We start from the raw sequence: 25,507 nt of genomic DNA, 5'->3' as shown, positions 1-25,507 counted from the left end.
AGAGATCAATTTTTCTCTTTCTATTGAAATTGCCTTTTCCCAGGTGGTCAATTGCACTTGTCATCTGTTATTTTGGAAAGTGTACAGGATTTAATAGATGAGGTATATCAAACTAACTACATTAGGAATGTACCAGCTGTCAATATGGCTTCAACCCAACATCATCTTTTGGGAAAAGCAAATTCCAAAGTACAGACAGTATACTATTAGTATGATAGAATGATTATAAGTTCCACCATCTGTTGCATGTTTTACAATTAATTGTGTTTTTTTTCTCAAAATCATACATTTTCTTTGTTATATAAGAAAGAAGATACTGTGGAACATTCTGTGTCTGGTAGTGATATACCAGAGGTATCAGTTAAATTGACACATATTTGTACAATGATTATTCTGAAAGCTAATCAAAAGTTTAGTGAAAAATAGTCATCCCATATAAATTAAGTCAATATAAATTGTATGTGGATTTAAAATATCTGTTAATTTTCCTTCTATATATTACTGTTATACAAATAACTTAAAAATTGAATAAAATAGAAAAAATAGTTTGTTGTAATTTTTGCAATTATTCAGCTTATTCTATGACAGAGTGCTTTTATGTTTATGATGAATTGCAAGTAGTCTGCTCACTAAATAGTATTCGAAATTAAGTCAAGAATATAAATTAATTTTTAAGTTATTTTAAAAGTTGGAAAATGTGTATCAAATCTTTATATGATATAACTTGATCACTTAATTAATAATTCTGTATTCAAATTATAGTCCAATTATATGGTATACCCCATTCTGATTTTGATCGCTTCAATCAAACACTTAAAATTTGTTTCAGATGTCCTATGGAACAAAAGGCAACTTTTAATGTCAAACTATTTCAAAAGTTAATCTACAAAAAAAAATAATCAAGAACTGCGTCACTTCTTACTAATTACTTATAACTGAGGGACTAATTTTAGATGTTTCTGCTTAAAGCTTGCTGAAACTATACTTTCATCATCATATTTTTATCCTACTGTAGCAATAGTATACATTACTATCAAATGACAATGTATTGAGATATATATATATATATAAATATATACGTATTTTATATTTAAAATTATTTTGCATAGTTCTGGAAATTATCAAAATAGAAATTATCTAAATTTAAATTATCTGTGTTTAAACATACTATAAGTATGAATGTTATATTATAAAGTTACTTTGGTTGTTAGTAAACAGAAATGTCTTAAATAGAATTCTAAGACTCAGTTACATAGAAGTGAAAATTTAGATAATGATTCATTCACCTTCCAGTAGCATTTCTCTATAGTGGTAACTACTGTTGATAATGTTTGAAGTGTAACATAAAAAATTACCTTGTGCTTACTCTTGATTGCTAACACACTGTTCTAGGATACTTTATTTAAAAAAAAATGCATCACTTCAAGGATGCTCAAATTTGTGGACTTCTTTCATACCACATGTACCAAAAGAAAAATAATTAGGAAAAATTTTTATTTCAGATCAAACTTTATACTTCAAGAAAAAATATATTTATAATACTTTTCAAAAGTAATGAGTGGGAATACCACAAAACAATTATTTAACAAAAGCTATGAAACATTATATAATATATATATCCAAAAAATTCCTTTATTGGCTCCATGTGTCCATTCTTTAGACATGTTGGGCATGTAGAGTAATCTTACTATAAGTAAATACTCAATATGGAATGTATCTTTTAGCTATTTTGACAGAAAAATAGAATGCAGAATTTAACAGGAATTTAAGCTCTGTTCTCAGATTATTAATCATCCCTATGGAGATATAAGAAAGGAACACACACGGAAGCATATTATTTATTTACACATAATTCATTAATAGTTTGGTAAGTAAAGGGGTAAAATATAAGGTACAGCTAAAGATAAACAGTTGAGCAAGTCATTAGATGATCAGTATGATGAAAAATAATTGGAAGAGATAATTAGATTATACAAACACACTGAGAACCAACACGGTGGCACCTACTCTTCTCAGCACTTTATATGATCAACTATTTAATTCATGTAAAATCACATGAGATAGGAATTTTATAATATTTTATAAATAAATAAATTAAAGTTCAATAAGGTTGACTAAGTCTGTTTGTATAATGGTTAATAACCAGCAGTGCTAATTTTATTTTGTAGATATTTTAGGTATTATTGGATATAACATATATAAAAACAGCTTACAGATAGATACAGTATCGGTAATTTGAAGCATCTAACAATTCTATAAAACATGTTTTGGGGAGTAGCCAAGAATTGGAGATTCTACCATATTTGTAAGATACAAGTTATAGTTCCATTTTAATAGACATTGCAGAAGACATGAGATTGTTGGCTCAAAACCAAAAGGTTTTTTACCATTCACATCAATAGCAGAAGTTGGAATATGATCTCTGTGTTAATTACTTAAATGTCAATTCTCATATTGCTATGTGATAAGATGTAGATGACACCTACACATTCAGTACAGTATGTTATAGAAAATAATCCCTGATATTTGAAAGCCATGAACAAAATCAAAATACCATAGAGGGAGATGCCATCTTATTTCCCTTGATATTTAAAAATCTGCTGCAAAATAGTACAGTATCTCTACACCAAGGATGATTGCTATAGCATATTCTTGAAAACATAGTTAAATAGAATAGAAAGGCTGTGAATATGTTGTAGAAATTGTACATAAATTTTAATAAGAATTATCTCCAAGTATTTATATCTATAATTAGTTTTTGATACTTGATAATATATAAGTAAATGTTAATTAATATTATTAATATTAATATTATTCCCAAAGTAATCATAGAGAAATTAAATAGTAAATAATATAATGATGCATATGATATGTTCAATATACTAATAAAATAAAGTAGAAAATGATAAAGCATGACAAAATTAATATTTTAAAAATTGAAATGTTTAAAATATTTATATGATGAACTGATGCTAAAGTATAAATTAATTTTAATTTTAAAAACTCAATTTGGACTGAATTTATTGCAAAATGCTCTTCTAAAAATCCTGATTTGAGGTTTTATCTGTGTGGCTTTGTCTCTATGTCTTCTACTCTTTTTTTATTCTACATTATTCCATGTATCTTCAAGTCTGGTTTGTTATTAATACTATGTTGCTTTTGTTACTATAACCTTCTATATAATTTGAAATCAGCTGTTGTGTTGCCTACAGTATTGCTCTTTTTGCATTTCTTTGCCCTTCAGTATTTTTTTGATTATTTGGGATCTTTTAATCTTTCAAAAGAACTTTAGAATTAGTTTTTTTTAATTTTTGAAGAATTTTATTTTGGTATATTAATGGGAATTGCACTGAATCTGTATAACACTTTTGATAATATGGCCATTAATTAAGCAATTAATTCTGCTTATCTAAAACAATGAGAGGTTTTTTCAACTTCTAAAGTCTTCAATGTCTTTCTTCATATAGTTTTCTTTATAGAGATCTTTTACCTCTTTGCTCAGATTTATTCCCAAGTTGTTGTTGTTGTTGTTCTTCTTCTTCTTCTTCTTCTTCTTCTCCTCCTCCTCCTCCTCCTCCTCCTCCTCCTCCTCCTCCTTCTTCTTCTTCTTCTTTTTTGAAGTTATTTTGTGCAGTACAATTTTCCTGATTATTTTTTAGTAGATTCTTTATTGGCATATAAGAAAGCTAAATTTTGTTGTTGTTGTTGATCTTGTATCTTGCTGCATTGCAGAATTTCTTATCATCTTGAGAAATCTCCTGGTGGAGGTTTTTGAGTCTTCTAGATAAAATATAATTTGTTAATTAAATATCTGAGATTCATTAAGTTTTCAAAAATGTACATTGTAAACAAATGATTCTGGGAAAACTAGATATTCTTATGGAGAAGAATGAAACCAGATCCCTATCTCTTACCCTGTACAAGTCAAAACAAAATTGATCAAAGACCTAGGAATTGCAACTGGTAGAAGAAAACATAGTCAACATTTCAACATGCTAGTACAGGCACTGATTCTTTACCCCACCCTCTAAAACTCAAGAAATAAAACCAAGAATCAATTAGTGTACACAGAAAATTTAAAAAATTAAGAATGTGAAATTAATACCCAGAATATATAATTAACTAATAATCTTAACACCAAAAATTTTAAAAAATTTTAAAAACCTAAAACTAAAAAAAAAAGAAACACAAAAACAAATCCCAAACACCATCAATAAATGGGCAAAAAACTAAAGGGACATTTTTTAAATAAATAAAAAAGATCAACAAACATATGAAAAAAAATATTCAACATCACTAGCAATCAGGGAAAAGAAAATTAAAAATACATTGAGAATTAATCTTATTCCAGTTAGAATGGCAATCTTCAAGAATACAAAAAAATAATGAATGCTGACAACGGTGCAGGGAAAATGACATGCTCATATGTTGTTGGTGGGACAGAAAACAGTTATTATTGCTCAAGAAATTCCTTAAAAGTAAGAGATTAAGGAAATTTCTTAAATGGTACAATGATTCCTAAGAGACTAGAAATGCAACCACCATACCACCCACCTATCCATCCACCTATTCTTTGACTTTTATTCAAAAGAACTAAAATCAGAATAGTACAGTGATACAGAGATCATATATATAGCAGCACAATTCCAATAGTTAAGTTTAGAACCAATCCAACTGTCTGTCAACAGATGAATGGATAAATAAGTTATGGTGTGTGTGTGTGTGTGTGTGTGTGTGTGTGTGTGTGTGTGTGTAGATTTACTCAGCCAGCCATAAGCAAGGTTAAAATTTGTCATCTGCTGGTTAGTGGATGGAACTGGAGAACTTTGTGCTAAGTGAAATCAATCAGATTCGAAAAGTCAAGGGTTGAATGTGTTCTCTCATATATGGAAGCTAGAGCCAAAGAAGCAGGGAAAATCCCATGAAAATAGAGAAGAGATTAATGGAATAGAAAGGGAGAATGGATAGAAAGGGAGAAGAGATTTGCAAAGGAAAGAATGTAGAATGAATTGACTAGATTATGTTATGTATGGTTATATATGTGTATAAATAGACCGCAGTGGAGTCTACCTTTATGTTTATCTATAAAGCATCAATTAAAGAAATAATAGTAAATAGAAAGGAAAACCAGTATAGTGGAGGAAGGGAAACAAGGGAGGGAAGAGGGAAGGAAAAGAGGAAGTAGTGGGGACTGAAATACAAAAAAATATATATTCTATTCTTGTATGATTATATCAAAATGGACTTCAGTATTATATGTAAGTAGAATTATCTAATAAAATCATTAAAACATTGCCTTCATTTTCAAGGCAAGGGATAACAGAAAAAGATCAACAGAATACTATATAAGGAAGTGCAAAAAGATGTCATTGTGAGGAATCTGGTAAAGAGTAGTTCTGGTCTGATGTTGGAATGCACCAGGTAGTAGAACACCAATCCATTTTGTACTCCATGTCTTGAGAGGCACTTTAATTTTACAATCATGGAGATTTAAGATTAATGTACTGGACTTGAAACTTCCAGTGGCTGATCTTCCTACTGGAAGATTAATAGTCTCTTTTCTGTTAAAATTAAACATGCAGTCTGACTTTCCTAATATGTAACAACAACAACAAAAAGTGTTTGTTATAGTCTTAAACCTAAATTTCATAGTGTGTGTTAGATGGAGCTATTTTTAAGTTACAAAATCATGTTGTTAAAATGGAGTCATTTTGACCCTCCCAACATGTTTCCCTTTGTCCTCAGTCTTCCTGTCATAATGCTTAAAATGTAGTAGGTGATCCAGTAACTACTATAGCCCATTTCCTTGCCCTCCCCAATTTTAAATTAGTCAATTGTTTAGAGGGTAACCCCAAACTCTTCCTATTAGAGCTAGGGGCAATGCTGCATTAGGGACAAAAACCTGGGCTTCGTACTCAGTGTGCTTGCTTGCCACATTTTTTTTTTGGTAGCACACCCTTCTGCAGAAGTAAAATTTGTCTTGCCAAATAACTTTTGGGCTGTTTTTTGCTTGCAATACTCTGATATTTCTAACATTAAAAGCAATGTAGAAGACTGGGAGCTGGCAGGAATTGAGTCTAAAGAAAGGGGATTATTTCACCAAAAATAATAATAAAATAAAGGTGGAAAATATAGTTGAAGAAATAAGTCCATCTTTGATTTATTTTTCTTGACTTCCTTAATTGTTATATGGATGGATAATATTGTCTACTCTGTGACAATACCAGCATGATGTCTATTTAATACTATAATGAATATTTGATTTGAAACTCTTATGTAGGAGAGAATTGGGATGAGATAGTATTAATAAAATAAAAAATTGTATTCAAAATGTTTCTTAATTTAAAGGTGATATATACACATACACATACACACACATATATGCATGCATATATATGTATATAAAGGACATATTTTTCTATATTCTTAGACTGCTTTCACCTCAGAATATCCATAAGGATATACAACTTAGGTTTTTAACTTGAAAAAGCAAACTACAATTTTAACAGTTGATAGTAAGTATGTAAATTGTGAATATGGAATCAATGAATAATGTAGTTAGAGAGAAAGAAGGGCAACAATTTCTCTAAGAATCGCACATCTAGTCCTTAAATCTAAAGAATATAATCTTGCTTATAACAGAAAAATTGGTATTTTTCTGTCAATAAATTTTAATATTTTCAAATAAAGATTTTTAAATGAAAAATATTTTAATATTTTAAAATATATATTTTCTGTTAAAATAGTTTCAATAAATAGTATGCTAATGAATATATGTATATACATATATATATGTACAAAACACATAGATTCTAACAGAAAAATAAAGAGAGAAGAACCAATAATGTAAAAAATTAATTAAAAATATAATAATTAAATATATACCCAACATCAGAATAATAAAATTGATTTTAATAAGTATTTCATAACAAAATACTAAATGTAAAAATAGAAGTTTTATTGAGATTAATGGAAAATATTTTCTCATCAACTACCTTTGGAAAAGTAAACTCATATCAAGTTTTTGGAAGTTAATTTGCTAAGTCAATATATATTTCATGCCTTACTCATGTTCATTACTTTTAAATAAATAGTCCTTTTCCAGAAATTTATATTCAAAGGGACCTCAATATGATCCTTATCAGTGTCAATCATGTGTAATAAAATATTCTTTTAATCTATGATGTTTATGTATTATCTTATATAGTGAGGCATGGGTCACTGATCATAATATCTGCTAGGGCTGTACAGAAAAGAGTGGTTGGTATGGATTCTGCTCATAGTTCAAGCTGAACTCCAAAGATCCAGGCAAAACTTTACCAAGTTTCCCCACATACATAAATAAATTTGACCTCAAGACTCAATGGCATAATACACTCAATTACTTATTGTGCATAAAGGTAGTGCAGGAATGAAAGGAGTGAAAAGGGTCAAAAGAGAGAAAATTGATGCATCTAACTCTTTGATGGAGTCAGAAAGGACTTTTAATGATACAAGTAAGGGCATACTTTAGCTGCAGCCTCAGGAACTAACTGTACCAAGTTTTCTGTTACAAGTAAGATTATATTCTTTTGATTTAAGAACTAGGTGTGCCATTTTTAGAGAAATTGTTGCCCTTCTTTCTCTCTTGCTACATTATTCATTGATTCCATATTCACAATTCACATACTTACTGTAATTTATTTATAACCCCCAATTCAATACTCAAGGCACTTTCATGGTCACTCACAGACAAGTGCAGAGCAGCAAAAAGTTTGAGTTGATTTACCATGAAGGTTTCATAGTGAGTTTGAATAAGAAAACCTTCTTATTTTCTTCACAGCAAGAAAATAAGAAGAAAATTGTCTTCTTTTTTTTGCATTATTAGTGCAATGTTTGTTACATTGTTGTGTTTTTATTTATGTTTTGGTCAATTTTTCTGTATCAAATTACTTTCAAGCATAGTATCCCTATGCTGTGCAATGTTCCTAAGCATGTTAATCATGTGAAGTATTTTGTGGAAAAAAGTATGCACATTAGTTAATCTTCACTAAGGCCTGAAGTAGTATAGTGAGTTGATGGCTCATGAATCAGCAAATTTAATCAGAATTGTCTTTACACTGAAGCACATGTAAAAGAAACTGGTATATTGGTCAGGTAATAAAATGGTTTTTCTCATAAACTTGCAAAGACTTAATTATTCCCAGAGAAATGTTTCAACATTCACTAATTCAGTATTCAATGGGACTTTGTAGGACAAAACTACTATGAATAGCAAAAATAGACTAGACAGATATAATTATGCATGGAAACATAACACCAATAAGTATATATGAAAATGATTGTCTTTGGATCTATATTTATATATTTATCTCTTTATATGTACATACACAACATATGCATACACAGAAACAGATTTGTAGCAATTATTTGATACATTAAGATATTTGAGGGGTGTGGATTTGGGCTCACTGGTAGAGCACTCAACTACCACTTGTGAGGCCTTGGGTTTGATCCTCAACACCACATAAAAATAAATAAATAAAATAAAGGAATTGTGTTCCACAAAAACAACAACAACAAAATAAATAAAAATAAAAGAAGATATTTGATAATTAGGTGGCTAGATGATGTGTATTAAAATGTTTATTTCAACAATGTACAAATATTCTATAGTTATCACTATTTTCACATGTCCAAATAACTAAATGTCACTTCAAATTATGATCTACCACCAATTATTCAAACCATTATAAACTATAGTCCTTTTGACCTAAATGTGTATTTTTAAATGTTTTATTAATGCATTTCAGAGTTGCCTGTCAAGCATGTAATTATTGTTATGCTTTTATTATTCCTGCAATATTCATGTTGAAATGTATTTGCCATTTTAACAAAATTATGAGTTGGGACCTTTAAGAGATGATTAGACCAGTAGGTCTCTGCCCACTTGAATGGAGTATGTTCCTTAGAAAAAGATGAGTTAGGACCGATTTTTGCTCTTTGCCTTCTTCCCTGTGATTACTCAGATAAAAGGCTTGCACCATAAGTCAATGTCTTGATCTTTGACTTCCCAGTCTCCAGATCTGTGAGCCAATAAATTTCAGTTCATTATAAATTACCCAGTCTGTGGTAGTTTATTATAATATCACCAGTCTAACACAATTATGAAATACAAATCTTATGGAAAACATGAAATGGAATAACATTTATAGTCTTGTATTGATAGTTTAAAATATATCCAATTGGGAAAATGATATAATTGTAAAAATAAAAAATTGCAGGACTACTTATTGCTGTTTTACAAACTTTTACATATAAGACTTTAGAGAGAAGAATGTGGGATCTCTGGTGCAAGATGTATAATTTCCCTAGGACATTGTAAAGAACAGAAACAAGGCTTAGATCAATGTCAAGCAAAGGTTAACATAAAGTTCTGTGCCTGAAAATTAACAGGTGGAAATAAAGAAGTGCTTTAAACTGAGAAATGTGTAAAGAAGATCTAAAACTTTCAGTCCTGAGTCAACTCTTAGTATCATCTTTGATTGAAGCTAGGAAATGCTGAAGAGACTTACTTTGCATTAAAAGCAGTGATTCAGATATAGGAAAAGTTTATACTGAGAGAAAATGGAAATGGTCTAATTGCTCTAATTTTGTTATTGTGCCAGAAATTTATCCAAAAAGCAACTTAGGAGTATAGTTTACATTTCTCTAGTTTTGATTTACTATGACTCCCTTTGGCCCCTTTATTACATTTTATACAAGAATTCCCTTTCAAATTAGAAATGTCACCACAGAACTTTTAATGACAAAACAAACTAAATTCAAAGATATTTTATGTCCAATATTGAAAAAGACCCCCTGTCTTTTACTGCCAGGGAATAGGGTCGGCTAGCATGTATGGAGTTTTTATGAGGTATCAGGCCCTAGAAATGTTTTTCATATACAAATTCATCAAATCATCATTAAGTATTTTACATAAGAGTTGATGCTTCATTCCCATTTTTACTAATTTTGAGTCATCGACCTGTCTTACTGAAATGTTAGATAGCTAGAATGGGGCTGGGCAAGTTTGGCTTCCTAGTCCAGGATAATAGCCAGTACCCCAGATAGCCATGGCATAGAAGGATAGCAAGCTGCATATCTCACCAAAAGTTTTCATTGAAATTGCTTCACCTTATTGGGTAAACCTCAACATTTTCTAATGGTTCCTTTAAAAATATTGTTTAAAATATTATTCTCCAAAATAGTCTGAGAAGACAGTTGTGATGTCACACAAGAATATAACACAATACTATTCTATTACCTGAAAAAAGATTAGTAAATTTATTTTATTAAGCACTTAGACAAGCAAGAAAATGTCCTTGCAGTGTTAAGGTATAACATAAAAGGGAAGTTGCTCAGTTCATGGATTAACTGTGAGATTGCTTTTCTCATCTTGTGCCATGAAGACACATGGATTTATGTATTCTGTAAGTTACTTAAATGACTACTATGCATTATGGATCTGTTTCAACCTAAATTTTATTCTAAAAAGAGTTTAAAAATATGTAGCATTCATAATTTGTGGCCCAGAATCCTTTTAAATAATTATCATTTTTCAATTTCTAAAAGAATCAATTTTACATTTTATGAATTACAATACTACTCTTACTAAACTATTAAGAAGTTTATGGTAAAAAATATTACCTAAAACAAAGTAACTCATGATTGTGCATCTGTATTTTACAATTAAATTATGCATGTTTCAATACATGTATGTGAATATATGTATATGTACACCTATATTTGAAAGTAAACACATAAATCCATCACAGACATATGAGTGTTTAATATAGATATATATATAAAGATAGGTAGATAGATTCATAGCATATGTATGTTTTCTTTCAGTCCCACAATATTTCATAATTTAAATAAAATATATTTTAGTTTTCTTTTCTGAAGTATTTTCATATACTTTCAATAATTCACCAAAATTTTTAGAAGGTATTTATTTTACAGATATGAATATATAGATTTTTTTTTTACTGAAACTTCCTATAGTCTATCAATCTCAGTGTCTTTAAGGATTACTTCTACAATTAAGTTAGCTCTATTGATCTGTTTCAGAAAAATGAAATACTACTTCAATTTTTTTCTAGTCAATATGATTTTAATATTTTCACTAAAATAATGGAGTACTTCTTTGAATTGTCATCAAAATGATTATTGATATTGAAAGGTTAATAAAATAGGTACTTGTCACTCTGTTTTTCTATATGCTTAACAAAACACTGTTAAAAATCCTGAGAACTGTTTGCTAATCTTGTTCCCAGGATGTGCTGTCCCCAACTGCCAAACTGCAGGATGCACTCCCTCACTGGGTTGCAGGCAAACTGCCCACTCGCCTTGACCCGTCAATGAACTTCCCTCCCTGCCCTCTCCAATAAAAGTACATAAGCTCTTCTTAAGTTGTTCTCAGGGCTCTATCTTTCTTTGCACTATTCCAGTGAGCACTGAGCCCCAGCATGCTGGTCCCCAAATAAACCCTTTTGCTGTTGCATGAGGCAGTCTCTTGGTGGTCTCTTCCTCCGATGTTTCGCTGGTCCCTTACAATATCTCAGAAGCAATTGTCTGAAGTGAGATCTCTAGGGGACTAGTGAAGGATGAGGATCTGGAAGTGAAGATTCTGCTCCTGGCAATCATACCCATTATGACACACTAAGTCCTATTCTTCATTGGAGATGGACAAAGTAGAAATATGGTGATGTTTACAGAGGAGTTGCCTTTGCCTTAAAGAGAGCTAAACCTGTTTTTTAGTGTTCTGATGGTGTTAGTGGTTCTGACTGACCCTGTTTTATGCTATGAAAAGTAGTTTGTTTAATCCATTTCTATCATCCAATAGGAGAGCTCCATAAAGTTAAGGATCCCATTCATCTTTTTCAGTCCTATGTTCCTAGGATTGATGGTATTACTTGGAATATAGCATTTATTCAGTGAAGAAAGAAGTGAATGAAGAAAATATTAAGTATAATTTCCCAAATATGTTGCTTATATTAAGTATTTTTAATATTTCAAGAGGTATAACAGTAAAAATTTCTTATCTATTGTATGTTTTTTTGAGAATTATCAATCATAAATAGGATAATCATTTATAAAAATTATGGGTGGTATACATTGGTTATTTTAATAAGAAAATGGATTCTGATTCAAACTGAGAATTATTCCAAAATCATTCTTTTGCCTGTATCACGTGACTTTAAGTATTGCCCCATTTAAAAAATAATGTAGTTGTTCAAAAAAGTCTATATTATCATCAGAGTGCATCAATATGCACTTGGGTTTACTTCCACATGAAATCTAGAAAAGCTACTTTTTTCCCCGAGTTTGGAAAAAGAAATAAATGACTGTACTTTTTTTTTTAGTTGATATGTATTTCATATCACCAAATCTCAGTTATTTCCACTGAAAAGTATAACATATTTTTTTAAGATTCATTTTACAAATCATGAAATCTGGAAATTAACAAGATTTTAACAAACAAAAAAATGTTTGTGACATTTCATTTAGATATATCCCTGACTCCTATTGTCCATCTAAATGGTATAGTGGCCTCAAAAACCAACAGCCTCCCGCTGTCAGAAAGGCCAGACCTGCTTAAAGCTCTGTGAAATCCCCAGCACCAGTGTAGAGTTTTTATTTAACTCAATATGAAATTCTTAATACAAAATTTCCAGTTTGTCACGGTTATTTGACCTGACTCAGAGCTCAGAGCAGTAACAAAATCCCCTATCCTCAGGCACTGAAAACAATCAGTTGCAATAATTTAACATAAAGCATCCTGAAGCTTCAGTAACAATAAACAAGAGCACATCTAAAAGTTAAGGCTAATGTCTGGGAAGAAGTACAAAGGAGGTTTTGAAGAAATCTGAGATTTTGCTGATGATCCAGAAAGGTGTACATCTCTCAGGAAAGACTAGGAAAGGCTGCAGTTATTCACCTCTGGAGATACTATACAATTGCCAAGTGAAGCTGGAGGCAAAATTACACACACACACACACACACACACACACACACACACACACACAAGTTCTATCTTAAGAGCAGAAGACTTGTGGCTTAAAAAAATTGAGGCAATCACTGGCTGACACCCAAGACATGGAGATGGGTGACCCAGTGTGTAATCTATGACAAGTGAGCATTAAAAAACAAACAGGTTAATAATAAAACAAAACAACCATAAACATTGGAGACATCAATGACAACACACTACAGAGAGTACACAACAGAAAATTCAATAAGAAGAAACAATAGAAATAACAAAAATAGCAGGAAGAATCATTGGAATATCTGTTCACAATTGCTAAATAAATTTTCTAAAATGTCTGTTTTTAACATAGCCCCAGCATTTGACAGGCTGAGGTGGGATAATCACTAAACTCACAAATTCAAGAAGAATGTGGGCAGCACAGCAATAACCTCACCTCAATACATAGATACATAAATAAAATGTTATACTTTAAACAGACTTCAGCTCAATAAATAAATAAATATACAAATCAAATGCCCAATTGCAAACAAATGAGAAATTGTGGTGTACACCCAAGAAAAATCAGTAGTCAATAGAAATTTTCTGTGGGGGCTCTTAATATGAGATTGAATAGAAAATGACTAATTCAGCATCTTATAAATATGCCCCAGGAACTAAAAGAAACCCTTGAATGAACTAAAGAAAAATATGACAATCACATCTCATTAAATGCATATTATTAATAAATAGACAAACCAGATGTGGTGGTGCACATCTGTAAACCAAGTGACTCAGGAGACTGAGGTAGGAGGACTACTAGTTTAAAGCTCAGCAGGGGCAAGGTGCTAAGCGACTCAGTGAGACCCTGTCTCTAAAGAAAATACAAAAAAAAATATGGTTGGGGATGTGTCTCAGTAGTTGAGTGCTCCTAAATTCAATTTCTGCAGCCAAATAAATAAATAGACAAAAATTATATGCAAAACAGGAGAAATTTCCATGTTGAAAAGTACAATAACTAAAATAAAATTTTACAAGTGGGACTCAACAGCAATTTTTATTTTGAACATATTTTTCTTTTTTTCTTTCCTCTGCTAAAACTTGAGTCAACTTAGTGATTCTCTTTAAAGAACAGAATATTGAAAAGGAAAATAGTAACTTTACAGTTGAAAGACCAGTAATTAAGTTTATTATCCCCAGGGACATCATGTTGACATCATGGGCCACTTGGCATGTCATCAATTAAAACATCCACCTCTGTGGAATTCCTCAGAAAAAGCCAGAGCTTTTTAAAAATGCAATCATGAAAATGTATTTGAAACTTCACACACTGGAACTTAGGGCCATCGTAAAACACACCTTCTCAGTCAGGCATGGTGGAACACACCTATAATCCTAGCGGTTCAGGAGGCTGAGGCATGATGACTGAAAGTTCAAAACCAACCTCAGCAATTTATCAAGGGTCTAAGCAATTTAGTGAGACCCTGTCTCTTAATAAAATATAGAAAAGGTCTGAGAGGGTGGCTCTGTATTTGAGTGCCCATAGGTTCAATCCCCAATACCAAAACAAACAAACAAACATGTCCTATCACTATGATTTGAAAGAAATCATAGTGATAGGACATGTTTGTGAAAGAAAACTGACAGTCATACATTGTTGTGCGCATACTACTTAGATATGGTCGCTAAATTCAGAGCAGTGTCTTGGGTTGGACGTGAACACAGAAATTTCGAAATGGATCTTAGTGGGAAATGTGAGAAATTTTTACAACCAGCACATTAGTGTTCTCATGTAATAGCTTCCACTGCTTCTTCCTATGGTGTTACCAATAGTTATCTGCTAATAGTGCAGGCAATAAAATTCACTTATAAAATTAACAAAAGATCAGGAAAATCACCATACCTAATTGTTTACAAAGTTATACCCTTTTTTAAAAAAATTTGTTTTTCAAGAACACTCTTTGTTTGTCCTAAATAAATAAATAAATAAATCTATCAGCTTTCTGCTTGAGGAACACCCATAGATTTAGACAAGGTCTTGACATGGCCAAAAGTCTTATGAAAACAGGATGGCAGTGAACATGAATGTCACTGAATCTTTAGAGCAGACACTATGATTTATGAGGGGTAGGTTTAGGATATACTTACGAATAACCAATAGTTTAAAATGTAATAGTAATAGTAATCTTGAAACAGTAATGCACTAAAACCAAATGTCTGAAAGAATTTATAAATTTGTAATTTACCAAATTGAACTGTAAAATATTGACTTGTCACTACAAAATTCTGATTATCTGTCTTTCAAACAACATTCAGGGACTTAGCTATGAGTTCACAGTGTCTGTGAATTTTTATAACTTTCATAAAAGTCTTATGAATACACAATAAATTCAATAAATATTAATTGAGTATAATGAATTCTATAAAACACCTAATTGAAGTAATTGGGGTTAAGACCTTGCTTAAGGCAATTCATATTTAAAATACAAATCTGGGACAATTTCTCATTGAAATATATAATTTGCCTCATTGTGTCTAAAAATGTTTCTATAATAAGTATTCCATATTTGTAAATTCAAAACTTATGATAGAAAAATGTGTGATTATATTTAATTGATATTTAAGTTTTACACAATCTTTAGATATAATTCAAGTAATCTATCTAAAACAAAAAAATAAGTTCAATAAAATACAAATAAATTAGTTTGGATACAAAAATGGGTTTAGATGAGGTTAACTATATAAGAAATTTGTGATTTTAATCAATTATACTTGAACATAAATCTTAGCTCTATTCTCTCTGGAAGTATGTGCAAGATGATAGCAACACATAAAGTCAGGCATTTGTCATCCCAATATATATTTCTGAAACACATGTCATGATTAAAAAAAATAGCATGCATATATATGTGAAATCTGTGCCTTAAAGTAATTGTATATCCTCCTTTCTATTAAATTTTATAAAATTTTAATGAAATTCATAAATTTTGATGAACAAGCCTGGAATTTAAATTTCTATGTTTCATATTAGTCATGATTTACTTTATTAATAAACTGGCAATGGTGGTCATCTAGTCATTTTTCAAACTTATAAGAATAAAAATCAAAATCTTTTAAACATTGTCAAGCCACATGTAGAAATAGGCTAAACCTAATGGTTTCAGATGAGAAGAGCTCATAAATATTTGCCTATTTATTTACAAGCACAGAATTAAACAATGGGCAGAGCAACATTAATATTGTCATATCTTGGGTAATTTATTATTTTTATGACACAGAGATTAAATAAGCATACCAGCTAGTATAGAGACAAGAGTAAAGCAAGTACTTAGAAAATAACATCAAAGCAAATTCCTTTTAAGTTAGACAACATTGTTGAGCAAACATTCACATGTACATTTTAGTTATTCTCTCTCTTTATCATAGGTCAGTCACAAAAATCCACTTTTTTGTCTATCATTTCCTTTGCCATATTATGTCCCAACTCTTCCCTATATAAAATGGGTTCCACTCAATCCATTTAGGGAAGCTTTGTGATTTGCTTTTAATAATATAGTGTAAGGAAATTGCACACTGTACATAGTTCCTGTTTTGTAAAATAAGTTCATTTTTTTTTTGCAATCTTATGCAACAAGTTGAATAAGAGTGTTTAGAGTAGATTGGATCTGAAGAGTAAAGGCTGAAATATTATTATTCACATATAGATACTTTATTTTCCTAAATTAATCCTGTAATTATTTGTACTTTTTGTCTTCATAAACCCAAAACTCCCTGATAAGTGTTTGTCATTTCCATGAAAGTGATTCATTCTTCTTTTCTCCTTTGAATGGGACCCTATTATTCCTGACCTGTAAGAAAGAGGCTTTCCCTCATTGAACACCTAAGAATAATTTTGATCTTTATTATCCTATTAAAGACAAGAACCTGACAAAATGCTTGTTTTCATATTCAGATACCAACAAGTCTAAATAAATGAAAAACATCAAATTGTGAAATATAATGCCAACCGAGCCTTCATAGGTAGTGGTCACAGGTTTGAACGGGGCTTGGGAGAGACAGTAAGGACCTACCCGTTGCATTGGTCACCCGGCAAAGGGAAACAAACTGTCGCCATTTGCAAGAGATACCACCATGGTAGAGAACTGACATCACCAGACTGCGGCGGAGGAGATAACTTCATTGAAACCTGCGGCTACAGTGACTTTTCCCTTCCCTTCTAATACCTTTCCTCCCAAGCATCAAATAAATTTATAGGAGTAAACAGTAACTCAGCAGTCAAACAGAACAAGAAGGAAAATGAGCACCATGAAAAAGCAAGGAAGAAAAGGAGTACAAACAATGCAGGACAGCCTAAATATTCAGGACGATATAGAGTCATCAGAAAAATGGTCATATAAAGAACTCAAGGAATACCTTAGACAGATGGAATGGAACCTTAAAGAGGATACGAGACAGCAAATTCAAGCAGTGAAAGAACACATTGAGAATGAATTACATAAACAGATAAAAGAAGAAGTTAAGCATCTTTATCAGGAGATAGAGATTATAAAAAAGAATCAAACAATAATCTTAGAAATGAAGGAAATTATAAACCAAATTAAAATCTCAAATGAGAGTATCACTAATAGAGTGGAGCAAGTAGGAGCCAGAACGTCAGATAATGAAGACAAAATATATCATCTTGAAAAGAGTCTAGCCAACTCAGAAAGGCTGGTAAAAAATCACGAGAGAAATATACAAGAGATATGTGATAATATAAAAAAACCAAATTTAAGAGTCATCTGGATAGAGGAAGGGATAGAGATTCAAACCAGGGGAATGAGTAACCTACTAAATGAAATAATTACAGAAAACTTTCCAGAAATAAAAAAGGAAACAGATATACAAATTGTAGATACATACAGGACACTGAGCATACAAAATCACAGTAGACCAATGCCAAGACACATTGTTATGAAGATATCCAATATACAGAACAAAGAGAAAATATTAAAAGCTACAAGAGAAAGGAGGAAGATTAAATTCAGGGGTAAAGCATTAAGGTTAACAATGGATTTTTCAACACAGATGTTGAAAGCGAGAAGATTCTGGAACAACGTATTTCAAACACTGAAAGACAATGGATGCCAACCAAGAATTCTGTATCCAGCAAAATTAAGCTTCAGGTACATCAACGAAATAAAAATCTTTCACGATAAACAAAAGCTAAAAGAATTTGCTGCCAGAAAACCAGCATTGCAAAGCATCTTGAGCAAGACACTACACGGGGAAGAAATGAAAAACAACAACCAAAGCCAATGGGAAGTACCTCAGTAAAGACAGATGGAGGGGGGAAAGCTATTCATGGAGAAACAAACTAAATTAAAAAAAACAAAGAGATAAATAATCAAACATCACTGGAGGTACAAACCATATATCAATAGAAACTCTAAACGTTAATGGTTTAAACACTCCAATAAAGCGACATAGGCTGGTAACATGGATTAAAAAAACAAATCCAACAATATGCTGCCTCCAGGAGACACATCTGACTGGAAAAGACATACACAGGCTGAAGGTAAAAGGTTGGGAAAAAATATACCACGCACACGGTCCTCGCAAGCAAGCAGGGGTGGCCATTCACATATCGAATAAAATCGACTTCAAGACTAAGTTAATCCAAAGGGATAAGGAAGGACATTATATACTGTTAAAAGGAACCATTAAACAACAAGATATAACAATTATCAATATTTATGTACCAAATAATGGTACATTATTTGGGTGACTTCAACACACCTCTCTCACCATTGGACAGATCTTCCAAACAAAAGTTGAATAAAGAAACTATAGAGCTAAATATCACAATCAATAACCTAAACTTAACTGACATATATAGAATATATCAACCATCATCAAGTGGATATATTTTTTTCTCAGCAGTACATGGTCCTTCTCAAAAATACACCATATATTGTGCCATAGGGCAACCCTCAGTAAATATAAAGGGGTGGAGATAATACCATGCATTTTATCTGATCATAATGCAATGAAACTGGAAATCAATGATAAAAGAAAGAAGGGAAAATCCAATATCACATGGAAAATGAACAATATCTTACTGAATAATCAAGGGGTTACAGAAGACATAAAGGAGGAAACCAAAAAATCCTTAGAGATGAATGAAAATACAGACACAACCTATCAGAATCTATGGGACACAATGAAAGCAGTTTTAAGAGGGAAATTCATCGCCTGGAGGTCATTCCTCAAAAAAAAGAAAAACCAACAAATAAATGAGCTCATACTTCATCTCAAAGCCCTAGAAAAGGAAGAGCAAAACAACAGCAAATGAAGCAGAAGGCAAGAAATAATTAAAATCAGAGCGGAAATCAAGGAAATTGAAACAAAAGAAACTATTGAAAAAATTAACAAAACTAAAAGTTGGTTCTTTGAAAAAATAAACAAGATTGACAGACCATTAGCCATGCTAATGAAGAGAAGAAGAGAGAGAACTCAAATTACTAACATAAGGGATGAAAAAGGCAATATCAAAACAGATGCTACAGAAATACAGAAGACAATTAGAAATTATTTTGAAAACCTATATTCCAATAAAATAGAAGATAGTGAAGATATCGATAAATTTCTTAAGACATATGATTTGCCCAGACTGAGTCAGGAGGATACACATAAGTTGAACAGACCAATATCAATGGGTGAAATTGAAGAAGCTAACAAAAGACTACCAATCAAGAAAAGCCCAGGACCGGATGGGTATACAGCGGAGTTTTACAAAACCTTTGAAGAAGAATTAATACCAATACTTTTCAAGTTGTTCCAGGAAATAGAAAAAGAGGGAGCTCTTCCAAATTCATTCTATGAGGCCAACATCACATTGATTCTGAAACCAGACCAAGACACCTCAAAGAAAGAAAACTACAGACCAATATCTCTGATGAACCTAGATGCAAAAATCCTCAATAAAATTCTGGCAAATTGGATACAAAGGCACATCAAAAAAAAATGTGCACCATGATCAAATAGGATTCATCCCTGTGATGCAAGGATGGTTCAATATACGGAAATCAATAAATGTTATTCACCACATCAATAGACTTAAAGATAAGAACCATATGATCATCTCGATAGATGCAGAAAAAGCATTTGACAAAGTACAGCATCCCTTTATGTTCAAAACATTAGAAAAACTAGGGATAACATGAACTTACCTCAACATTGTAAAAGCTATCTATGCTAAGCCTCAGGCTAGCATCATTCTGAATGGAGAAAAATTGAAGGCATTCCCTCTAAAATCTGGAACAAGACAGGGATACCCTCTATCACCACTTCTATTCAATATAGTTCTCGAAACACTGGCCAGAGCAATTAGAAAAACGAAAGAAATTAAAGGCATAAAAATTGGAAAAGAAGAACTTAAATTATCACTATTTGCGGATGACATGATTCTATACCTAGAAGACCCAAAAGGGTCTACAAAAAAACTACTAGAACAAATAAATGAATTCAGCAAAGTGGCAGGATATAAAATCAACATGCATAAATCAAAGGCATTTCTGTATATCAGCGACAAAACTTCTGAAACGGAAATGAGAAAAAACACTCCATTCACAATATCCTCAAAAAAAAAAAAATAAAATACTTGGAAATCAACCTAACAAAAGAGGTGAAAGATTTATACAATTAAAACTACAGAACCCTAAAAAGAGAAGTAGAAGAAGATCTTAGAAGATGGAAAAATATACACTGTTTATAGATAGGCAGAACTAACATCATCAAAATGGCGATATTACCAAAAGTTCTCTATAGGTTTAATGCAATGCCAATCAAAATCCCAAAGGCATTGCTTGTAGAAATAGATAAACCAATCATGAAATTCATATGGAAAAATAAAATACCCAGAATAACAAAAGCAATTCTAAGCAGGAAGTGTGAATCAGGCGGTATAGCAATACCAGATTTCAAACTATATTACAGAGCAATAGTAACAAAAACAGCATGGTACTGGTACCAAAACAGGCAGGTGGACCAATGGTACAGAATAGAGGATACAGAGACTAATCCACAAAGTTACAACTATCTTATATTTGATAAAGGGGCTAAAAGCATGCAATGGAGGAAGGATAGCATCTTCAACAAATGGTGTTGGGAAACCTCGAAATCCATATGCAACAAACTGAAACTGAATCCCCTCCTCTCACCATGCACAAAAGTTAACAAAAAATGGATCAAGGACCTTGATATCAAATCAGAGACTCTGGGTATGGTAGAAGAAAAAGTTGGCTCTGATCTAGATACTGTGGGGTCGGGCTCCAAATTCCTTAATAGGACACCCATAGCACAAGAGTTAATAGCAAGAATCAACAAATGGGACTTACTAAACTAAAAAGTTTTTTTCACAGCAAGAGAAACAGTAAGAGAGGTAAATAGGGAGCCTACATTGTGGGAACAAATTTTTACTCCTCACACTTCAGATAGAGCCCTAATATACAGAGTATACAAAGAACTCAAAAAATTAGACAATAAGACAACAAATAACCCAATCAACAAATGGGCCAAGGACCTGAACAGACACTTCTCAGAGGAGGACATACAATCAATCAACAAGTACATGAAAAAATGCTCACCATCTCTAGCAGTCAGAGAAATGCAAATCAAAACCTCCCTAAGATACCATCTCACTCCAGTAAGATTGGCAGCCACTATGAAGTCAAACAACAACAAGTGCTGGAAAGGATGTGGGGAAAAGGGTACTCTTGTACATTGCTGGTGGGACTGCAAATTGGTGCGGCCAATTTGGAAAGCAGTATGGAGATTCCTGGGAAATCTGGGAATGGAACCACCATTTGACCCAGCTGTTGCCCTTCTCAGACTATTCCCTGAAGACCTTAAAAGAGCGTACTACAGGGATACTGCCACATCGATGTTCATAGCAGCACAACTCACAATAGCTAGACTGTGGAACCAACCCAGATGCCCTTGAATGGATGAATGGATTAAAAAAATGTGGCATCTATACACCACGGAATATTACGCAGCACTAAAAAATGACAAAATCATTGAATTTGCAGGGAAATGGATGGCACTAGAGCAGATTATGCTCAGTGAAGCTAGCCAATCCCTAAAAAACAAATACCAAATGTCTTCTTTGATATAATGAGAGCAACTAAGAATAGAGCAGGGAGGAAGAGCAGGAAGAAAATATTAACATTAAACAGAGACATGAGGTGGGAGGGAAAGGGAGAGAAAAGGGGAATTGCATGGAAATGGAAAGAGATCCTCATGGTTATACAAAACTACATATAAGAGGTTGTGAGGGGAATTGGAAAATAAACAAGGAGAGAAATGAATTACAGCAGATGGGATAGAAAGAGAAGATGGGAGGGGGCGGAGGGGGGATAGTAGAGGATAGGAAAGGTAACAGTTACTAGTATGGCATTATGTAAAAATGTGGATGTGTAATGGATGTGATTCTGCAATCTGTATTTGGGGTAAAAATGGGAGTTCATAACTCACTTGAAACAAATGTTTGAAATATGATATGTCAAGAGCTTTGTAAGATTTTGAACAACCAATAAAAAAAAAATTTAAATTGAGGACTCCCAACCATATTTATCAGGAGTTGATTAGATATGTATAACTATTTGTAGTGACATTCAGTTATTGTATATAGAGATTGACCTTATGCAATTCATTTAATTGAGGGCCCTCACCCATATCATCAGGAATAGGATTAAAAAATATATAACTACTTGTGGTATGAATTAATTTTGTGAGTGATTTGCTATCACACCATTCTGTGAAGTAAATAGTTCATACAAAACCCTTGGTGTACAACTGGTTCTGGGTCAACAGGTATTAAGGAGGCTGTCAAAAACAAAAGAGTGAAGTGAGGAAGAGAAAACCAAGCTAGAATTTGTGGAAGGGGTTGGAGTCAAAAAGGTGGACTGGAACCGACATTTGGCTCTCACTACTATCATACTGCAACCTCAAGGATAGAGCTACCAAAAAGACAATTTGGTGACCATCATACAGCTAAATATGAAAATTTTCATTCACTGTATGCCTGTGTTTTAGAATATTAGTCACAGCTAAACTTAAATTAAGGCTAACTATTATAATTTCATTATTTTCTCATAACCTATTTATATTCATTCCAAAAGAACATAATGTTATAATGCTTTCATTCTTGGTGCAAAATAATAAATTTTGAGTAAATGATTAAAAATATTAAATAGAGAAAATAACTGCCTTCCACCAAGAAAACATCTTGTTATGTTTTGATTCTGGTGAATGCTCCTCAAAAGTACATATCTGGAAGGCTTGGTCCTCAGTGTGGGCCATGCTCAGAGGTGGGCCTTTCTGGAAGTGATTGTATCACAATGGCTCCCATCTCATTAGTGGATTAATTCACTGATATCTGAATGGACTATTAGGACACAGTGGAGGCTGTAGATGGTTGGATCTGACTGTGGGAGCAGTTGGGTCATTGGGGGCATATCCTGGAAGCGTGAGGGTATTTCTTAATTCCCTCTTGCCGCCCACTCTTCCCACTCCTTTCCTTGCTGACACGAAGTGAGCAGTTTCGTTCTAACACATGCTCTTCTGCCATCATATTCTGCTTTGGAGCCATCCAAGTATGGACTGAAACTTCTGAAATCATGAGACAAAATAAATCTTTTTCTTTTATATTAGTTTTCACAGGTGTTTTCCATCACAGCACAAGTTTACTAACTTATCTTTGGGATTTAGTGATGTATCCCATTGAGGTTATTATCATAATGATTCTCAATTTAATAATGTGTCAACTCCACCACCCTATACTACATGGGACATATCCTATGGCAGGAAGAAGACAGGTCAGTTTTTTTTTTTCATTTTTCATGATTTTTGCCGATTAAAAGATTAAAATTCCCATCTCTTCTTCTCTGTTGTCTACATATTTATTGCAATGTCTATAGTAATATCTGAATCAATATTCTTGCCAGTGATCCTGTGGGGCCCTGATTTTTCTGTGTGTCATTTAAGCCAATAAGAACTTACCCATTTCATGTTAGTTCCTACACAGTTCATTGTCTCTTGATTCCTTCTGAGGTATCTACATCTTAATTTTGAAGCACCTGTTACTTCAGATGAAAAACATATAGCACATTTGCACTGATTAGTTCCTTACCTTTCTCAGTGGTATCCTACATCCTGAATCACTCTGTGACAGTAAGTGCAAGATAGCGTAAAAAACACCTGTTAGTATTCTTTCTAAACAACACAGCTGAGCTGCTTTATCCAAATGGCAAAAAAAAAAAAAATGTTTCTAGTGTTCTAACAGCAATTATTCTGGTACATGCTGATAGAACAGCATGCAGCAAAGGCAAAGCAGGATCCTAGGCATCACATAGAGCTGCTAATTGGGTTCCCAAGAGAGAGGACTTGGGAACATTGATGTACATGTGGGATACATCAATTGCAATCTCTGCAGAGTCATAGTGAAATATAGAATTTAATTTTCGTTCCTGACTTAGTTGTAACTAAATATGTATATTTCATGTTTAGAAAGTAAAGACACATTTTTCCCCTGTCTAAAATGCCTATAAACAAATAAAACCTGAAGGGCTGTACAGTGGAACAGTTAGTTTTTATTATATCTAGAAATGATTTTTTTATTATATCTAGAAATTATTTTTCTGATGAAAGAATAATTAACAAAGTGGTTATACAGTACAGTGACACTCTATATATTTAATATTTTAATGTTTTTTAATGAGTACTCTATGAAAATTTCCTCCAAAAGTATTGGATCATATCACAGAGTCAAGAAGTTTACAATGGGACACTTAATTTCCCCTCCATCTTTCCTCAATATATTTTTTATTTTCATATCTCATGCATAACTTAATCCTTTATTCAACAAATAGTTTTTAAATACTTGATGATATATTTCAAAAATAAACTGCTTTACCCATAATCTCCTTGGGCAAATAGGTGATCCAAATCTTACCCTTATCCCTGTTGCCTATAGACTAGTACTTTGCAGAACATTTGTGGAACCTGAAAAATTAAGAAATATAGGTCAATATCCTTGACTCCACTACTTAAAATTTTATAAAAATTTTTGAAGGAATTTAGAGCAATAACACTATTATGAAGTTAGAGTTTCAAAATTCATAGTCATTTGTCAGCAATTACTAAACTGTGCATATATGTTCCCTTGACCTTGTAATGTCAGTTCATGACAGCCTCATACCTATTAGGCAGCTACTTCATTTTTATGTCTGAGAACATTGCTTCTGAAATCACTTTCTCACCCCTACAGCATAATGAAACTCTAGGAAAGAATGAATGCTCAGATTCAGCCTTCAAAGTACCTTTCACAGGAACTGTATTTAAATGTTCCTCTACCCTTGCTGGTCAGTGGCAGAACATTTTAGCAGATGTTTTCCAGTAGGGTTAACATTCCACACCCTCCATGTCACTGGCTTGATAATTCGGAATGCATGTACACGAGTTCCTTACTGGTCTAT

This window comes from Ictidomys tridecemlineatus, chromosome 8, assembly GCF_052094955.1.
Source record: "Ictidomys tridecemlineatus isolate mIctTri1 chromosome 8, mIctTri1.hap1, whole genome shotgun sequence".
Classification (NCBI taxonomy): Eukaryota; Metazoa; Chordata; class Mammalia; order Rodentia; family Sciuridae; genus Ictidomys; species Ictidomys tridecemlineatus.
This window is presented reverse-complemented; position numbering follows the sequence as displayed.